We start from the raw sequence: 8,760 nt of genomic DNA on the forward strand, positions 1-8,760 counted from the left end.
TACTACTGTATTCAAAATTTACATAATTATGTTTAGCTGTTAAGTTTTCATAAAGAGTGCTTCCAATATGTTTAATCTTTTAACGTGTTAATCCATATGGAGGAATTTTGAATTTTCGATTAGGATATTTCTAAACTGGAAATGTGGTCAGCCATGTTGTTTTAGGTTTTGGGAAATTCAGCTTGTGCCGGCAAGGTGTAAGTTAAATATGTGGACAATGTATTAGTCGTGTGTCCAATGTAGCTATTACTGTTGGAGATGCCTTCTGCCAAGGGGCATTTGAATTAATAGATACATTTGTTTCATCGATTGATTTTCTTTGTCCGGGAAGTGTTTTTTTTATTATAAGATTAGCGGTTGTTATTTTCTTTTATAGTATATGGTAAATCGGATCTTTTTATGTACTGGAGATATATATATCGATGTATTATATTTCTTTATACGTTTGCATCTGATTTAAAGTTGTGGTCTAGTTGTTTGAGATAGAATATAATAATTGTGTGGAGATTGCTAACTTTTTATTATTAGTTTGGTCTATGTTTTTAATTGTTAGTTTAATTTTTTTTATCTACTAAGAAATTGGGAAATTGGTTATTAATCAGGACCTGTTTGATATACTTTAATTCATTATAGATTTTTTTTTCTATTTGAGGTTACCAATTTCGCTTGATTAATAAGATTTTTTATGAGTGCGTTCTTGACTCGGTAGGACATTTCCTTTTGAAAATCTTAGTCGAAAGTACTTGAAACAGAAATGGGCCATGACGACTATTGAACTTTCTTACACAAATTCAACCGAGAAACAAGAAAGACAATTAGAAAAATTGAAAACCTATGGAGAAAGCTTATTAAGCAAGAACACTCCGTGCTACTTAACAAGAGTTGTCTGAATATATATATATACACTTGTGCCCGATATTATTCATACCCCTCGGATCTTTGAGATTTCTATAAGAATATTGCTCAAACCAGAAGATAGACAATATTAAAGGGATTTCAAACAATAAATCAAGCATAAGCATTTAATTTAAACTCAACAAATAAATAAATTATGCAAGTCTGAAGCATTATACTAAGAAAAACAATAATGGCACTAGTTCAAAATTATTCATACCTCTCTTACTAATAGTCAATATCATGCCCTTTATTCTTAATAACTGCCTGTAACCGTTTTGGATATTTATCAACAAGGTTTTTACAATCATCAACACTGATTTTTGACCATTCTTCAATGCAGTAGTTCTCTTATTCCCTCAAATTTCTAGGTTTCCGCTTTTTAACCTCAGTTTTCAATATGTGGCAGAGGTTTTCGATAGGGTTCAGGTCAGGACTCTGGCTAGGCCATTCCAAAACATTAATGTGATTATCCTCAAATCATTTCTTGACTATTTTGGCGGTATGTTTTGGATCATTATCCTGTTGAAGGACCCAGTTTGGTCCTAAATGGAGCTTCTCCGCATCCTGTCTAATGTTTTTCTGGAGTATCTCCAAATATTACTCCTTCTTCATGGTTCCATCTATCTTGACCAAACTACCTGGACCACTAGCCGAAAAGGAGCCCCAAAACATTAGGCTACCACCACCGTGTTTCACCGTGGGTATGGTGTTCTTTGGGTTGTAAGCTTCTCCTTTCTTCCTCCAAACGTAAGAAGCATCCATATGGCCAAACAATTCAATTTTTGTTTCGTCAATCCACAAAATACTTGAGAAAACGGACTCTGGAGAATTCACATGGGTCCTAGCAAACTTTAGACGTGCTGCAAGGCGTTTTCCGGTGTGCAATGGAGTCCTTCTTGGTCTTCTTCCTTTCAGACCATTTTCATGCGGAGTCCTTTGCAATGTTTGCCTTGATATTTTTATGCCAGAAGACTCCAGATTTTCTAAAATGTCCTTAGTAGTGGTGGTTGGATTTGCATTAACACTTCTTACAATATTCCTGGTGGCTCTAGCAGACAGTTTCCTTTTCCTTCCTCTACCAATCAAGTTGTTTGTTGTGTGGTGGCTCTGGAATTTTTTGATGATGCTCTGTACTGTTGCTGTAGGGACCTCAAATTTCTTGGAAATTGACTTGTAACCTAAACCATCCTTATGTGAATTCACAATTTTAGTCCTAAGATCATTACTAAGCTCTTTTTTCTTCCCCATTCTAATAATTTTTATTCTTTTTTTGGTTTTCAGTTGATATTTTAATTTCTGAAAAATGCAAAAAAACGAAATGAAATTAATCAAAGGTTGTATAAAAGCATTCACAATAAGAATCAAACAGGAAACAAACAGTCAGAAACTCGATTAATACTGAAAAAATAAGGGGGTATGATTATTTTTGAACATTGCAGATTTTATAAATAGCTGTATATTTCTTTTATTACAAGTATCCCGAGATTTCAAAATGACGAAAATGATCAGAAGAGGTTTATTAAGAATATGTATCAATATGGACGTAAACAATAAATTCTTACAAAGTTACACCTAATAAACTCAATTTTCAAGAGGGGGTATGAATAATATCGGGCACAAGTGTATATATATATATATATATATATATATATATATATATATATATATATGTTTCATTTTTTATTACCGTTTAATCTCTTTGGTTACATAGGTTTCGGATATTGGGGCATGCTTACGATCACATAGTCTCGTCAGACCTTACAGAAAAAAACTGTTTTCTGTAAGGTCTGACGAGGCTGTTGGATCGTAAACATGGTAGAACATTCGAAACATAGATATACACACATTTTCTCTGCAATAGTATTGAGCACTCTCTTCAGGTGTTTACTAATTACCAATTTTACTATATATATAAACCCACGCATACACCCCTACTTATGCATATTTCTTTGCATGCCTATATTATCTAAACGTATAGTAGTTTTTTCTCTAGAGATTACACGTGTTTACACAGAGAGAGGAATATTGAATAAAATCATATTAAAGATGGAAAATTAGACTCATACGAGGTCTCCATTTTCTTTTTCTTTTTAGCGTCTCCTTTACCAACGCCTTTATTAGACACAGTGTCGCCAGTTTTTGCGTTTGTACAATTTGTTCTTTGATGTCGATTCCAGCCTAATCTATTCCAGACATTTTTTACCCTCGTCCAGCATTTACTATCAATATCAAACGCACATGGGGACTAGCAACGAAGAAACTACAAATAAAATAGGAAAATGCAAGTAGTTTAAGCTACTGGACTTAATACCGTTGCTTAAGGACTATGCATCCTACGACAAGAATACTAGTTTAAAAAGAACAAAGAGTAACGTTTCATTAAAAAAAAAAAATTTTAGGAATAAACACACACACACATGCACACACACCCACATATATATGCATATATATATATATATATATATATATATAAATGCATAGGGCATACAGACACACACAAACATATATATATATATATATATATATATATATATAACTACATCATTTACTCACATAAAATTAATATACGAAAGTAAAGATTTATGCGTAAACTTTAAGTATTTACTTCAAAAGTGCTCAATACGTAGGTAGAGCTAGTTAGTAATTTATAAAATATATATGGCGATTAAGCTACACTGAATATTCGGCGTTTCATCCACTATAGGATTCGTCAGGAATATTCAGTGTAGATTCATCGCCATATATATTTTATAAATTACTATATATATATATATATATATATATATATATATATATATATATATATATATTCACTAGCAAAATTACTCGTCGTTGACTGGGTTCAAAAACAGCCTACAGAAAATGGACTCTGATTTATGAAAGTATGATAAGTTATGAAAGGAAGGGTTGTAATGAAATAGCGTCGAATTTAGGGGTATCAAAACCAAAGCAAAATATGATGAAAGTAAAAATAAAATACATAAACCCCATAATTTATTATACTATACCTATTCACACTGAATCACTTATTACAATATTCTGTGGATCTACATTAAAAAACCTTGTTTAACTTTGTGACATATTTCCTTTCTATGGAGGTCAGGCGCGAACGAACACCCCATAATTTTATTATACCTTTCTTCAAACTGAAACACAATTATCAAAGTATATTACGCAGATAGATATGAAAAGTCTTTATTAAAGTGTGTGCCTATTTTCATTATATGGAGGCCAGGCGCGAACGCAAACCCCACAATTTTATTATATCGCCCCTATTTAAGTATAAACATAGTCATCAAAGGATTTTTATGTACATCTATATCAACATCACTTGTAAACGTTTTTTTGAATTTATTTTTTTTATTTCCATACTTTGTGGACCAGGCACTAACGCAGACCCCACAATTTTAATGAACCACTGTTTTGCCAGATCAAACATACGCATTCCTGTGTCTCGATACATCTTCTTTCGTTATATGTGACCAGTTTTCTATAATCGCCAACCATATAGGAGCCTATTCGTAACAAAACACACACACATGCACACAAAGACAGTCAGCTTTATATTATCGATATATGGGTGACTGTGTTTCTGTTTATAAGAATATAGTTCTTGTTCGACATTCCAAATTATTATACAAAAGAATATTATTCTAAACTGGAATGGATTTTAATTGCAATATTCAATATTACTTCATAACTTAAATGTATATATTAATAGACGTGCATATAATCATTTTGAGCATGATATAAAAATATATATTTGTGAAATTGCTATGGAAATGATTAAAAATACGAGAAAAAAGAAAGAGAAATCAACCCATCGATAAGTTCAAATTTAATTAAGTGTGAAAGCAACTTTAAAATGTATTTTGGCGGAAGAAGATACCATATAATGACGACCATATATGACTAAACATGTACTCCTAACCTAGTATAAATACTCACAGAGGATTGTTCTTTCTGAAAACGCCACAATACATAAAAGTCCTGTCTGTACTTAGGCTAACATAGAATACATTATGACAAAGGCTAGTACTACATATTGTGTCTTGTTACCTTAATAAAATAATAGAGGTAGGTGCGTTAATTCTCATCTAAATAACTTGCTGATGGGAGGCGGTTGACTGATCGATCTCTACTAAGAAGGCCGATCGCAGATATTGCTAATACTGAGCCTTTCAACCAATTTTGTCCTCGATTATATTTAAGAAATTATTAGACAGTTTTATAATGATAGGAGCTGGTTTAAGCCGCAGTTATCCCAATATCTTCAGAATACGCCGTTTGGTTGGTATCAGAGTTCTTTATAAGTGTGTTATGATTTCGGAGAGTTAGGGAGTTATATTTTTTAATCGTAGATACAATACTCGTACATGTTATACTTCCTCTTTTATTTTAATTTACTCAGAAATGAATAAAATCTCCGCCGATAAGTAAGAATCAATTGAGTATTCCTACGAGCGTATTCAATGTTGTGAGCTTAATACAATATATTTGTTCAAATTACATTTAAATTCATTAATATTGCAACAGTCACCGAAGCTGAGAACAAGGGTGAAATCACAAAGATTTGGTGTTAAAGTAACACGTATAACATTACAGGAGATAGCTTCGCGCCATCTGTAAACCTCTACAATGAAGAGTATGAACTTTTCTTTGCTTATTAGGTCGGTCGATGTAACTTATGTTGAGTGGTCATGAATGCAGCAAATTAATTGGAATACGTTCCATTAAAATACTTTTTAAAACAAGCTCATAAACGCAACGGCTTAATTAAGGAATTGAGTGGGGCTTAGTTATTTGAATGCAAGTGATTCGTGCACTAACGAATATGTGGCAAGTATACTCGATGTATGGGTGAATGGTATTTTCAGAACTATTACAGTATGAATATTTATATTTCTTTTTACGCCATTTCAGTTAAAATCGACTGATTAATGATTTGTTTTCATAATGTATTTAAATACTAGCACAATAAAAACTATTATGGTAAAAATATTGCCAACATGTGGAATCTGGTGCATACTAGTTTTATGTATGAATATATATATATATATATATATATATATATATATATGCATGTATGTATATATATATATATATATATATATATATATATATATAATTATTGTGTATGCACAATAATTAACAAGAACACGGAAAGTAAAGGTATACAATAATATATTAGGAAGAAATGTTATATACATATTTACATGTCTTCAGATATAATTCAATTGGAGATATTCCGGCAGGTGGCGTGTTGTATGTCTTACTGGAGGCAATATAAACATCTTGCCTATTTTACGGTCGTTGCCGGACTCCCCCGGCATTGATGATTGGTACCTTTATATATCTCACTCACCCGCCTATGTTTTTTTTTTTTTACACAGTGATCACCACTTATCAAGGCCCGGAAGCCACTCAGGGATAAGGGTTATTGCAAGTACATTACGTTAGTGAGGAGATTTGATGAAGTGTTTTATTAGTAGGACTCTCCACAACAATAATGATACATAAAATTAGTTTCATGTATGAATATATATATATATGTATACACACACACACACACACACACACACACATATATATATATATATATATATATATATATATATATGTATATATATATAGATATTATGTAGTGGTTGTTCATATTTGGCAGAGGAAATATATATATATATATATATATATATATATATATATATAATATATTTGTGGGTTCATGTTGGGAGGGATATATTGTATTGTTGCTTGTTGCTATTAGGAATATCTATCGTGTATATATAACGAGACAGGGACATTTTAAGGAGACATGTATCACGCTTTGGATGAGAGGAGATGTGATATATAGATAGAAGAGAGATTAACATTTATACAGTTTGACAGTTCTGGGAGCGTTTCTATAAACATTAGCTTTCGTTAACATACATATATTTGATATGATGATTCTCAGTCTTTTATCATAATGAAAGAACATTCATTATTTCTTGATACTGAGAGGGAGGCATATTTTTAGATGGGTTTATACTCAAGTTCTTATAAATATAGTTGAGTGGAACACAAGTTCTTATAATACAAATTCCCAATACCTTGTCTGTAGAATAACATAACACAAGGCAGTTGCTACAAAATTATGAAGACGCCCTTTATTTCTTTGACCAGTCAAGGAATTCAAAGTTTCCACATGATTTCAGCTTCTACCTTCGCTTCCAAGCTGGATGTCAGCTCTGTCTGTCCGACCTGTCCGACTTCATACTCGACACTGACTTCTCTCCATGACTACCCGGACTACCTACTACGCTCTTAAAGCTCTAACTATATTGAGAACTCATCTCTTACTCATGACGTCATTGCATGACCAATCAACGTGCATATCGGTCCCTGGCCTGACATGCCTTACGTGTTAAAACATGCACTGTTCCTCACATCTTTACAACTAGAGTTCTCTAACCTATTTTTCGACTAACCTGTTTTACAATAATGTTAAACATTCTGTATTGTTCGGATCTACATAACCTAAATTTAATTCCTTTTTCATATAAAAAGAATTGAATCATCAAAATTCTTTTTAATCCACATGCCTAAGCTATTTATGTGAAACTAAACAATTCTACATTCCATTTTCAATAACATATCTATGTTATTTATTTTAAACTCTCCTCAATCTTAATTCCAAACCTAGCTTCCCAGGTTCGGATTCTCGGGCTATCCTATCTCATTTTAACTTACAAGAAAAGGCGTATCGTGATGTACAAATAGAACAATGCTAGAAATACTAGATATTGGAGTAGTGAGGTCAATTTTTTGAGTCGCTCCCCTCCCGAAAAAATTGCTAATTTCTTCTGCACAAGCACATATTTGCAAATTATTCACGTTAGGCTGGTAACAAGCTGTATAAAAACTTATTATATTGTAGGTAAGAAAAAGCATACAGATTGAGAGGAGAAAACACATTGTGTCAGTGGATTGGACACTATCTTCTTTTCAGGTTAATAAAATTAATATATACGAGTGTGTGTTAATCGATAGCAGATTAAATGTGATCATTACTTTAAAGCAGATTAATCGATGAGTTTTTGTTTTTCGAATGTTGATATCCTCTATAAAAACTCTCGGATCGAGAGATTTCGTTTGTTTACAGAGGGTAAATTAGTTTTAGTGAAATTTAATGATAAGTTTGGTTCCATACAACTACAGAATAGGGGTGTGTATTTTACAATGATTCAGATGGTGGATATTTGAAGTAGTGGTTCTTAAAATGCCTTAAGTTATGAATGGGATAGATTATGTTCTTTCGAAATTCCATGAGAGACAGTACAAGAGAAATGATACTACTATAATATAATGCGTTTCTGTGGTAATTTTGAGATAATATTGAGAGGTTTTATAAAAATAAACGTATCTGTAAAACGTATCATTAATGCCAATCTTATTTATCAATTAACTATACAACCACATGGCTTAATAAATATGTTGTGGAGTTACATCCGATGAGAAGGAGCAAAATGAGTACTTTCAGACGCTCCATTAGAATCAATAAGTTAATTTCATCTTTGTGAGTAAGTATTGCAATGTACATGCGCAATATACATAGTAAAATAAACATACAACACTTACCGTCTGACTTTCTTTTATCTGCAAACGTATTGCATTGATATTAAATATGCATGCTCCCTTTTTACCGTGAGGTTAGCCACCGGTGTTAGCTGGAAGCGAAAAAGCAAGCATGAATTTAACACTAACTTATACGTAACACACTAGACGCATCACATCTCCCTGCCGGAGTAAGAATCTAAACACACATACACCTATGCATGCCTTCTCTCCATCATCAATACTCCTACAATGCTTCCATGTTGG

Source organism: Euprymna scolopes, chromosome 16, assembly GCF_053919585.1.
Source record: "Euprymna scolopes isolate OS-2025 chromosome 16, ASM5391958v1, whole genome shotgun sequence".
NCBI lineage: Eukaryota > Metazoa > Mollusca > Cephalopoda > Sepiida > Sepiolidae > Euprymna > Euprymna scolopes.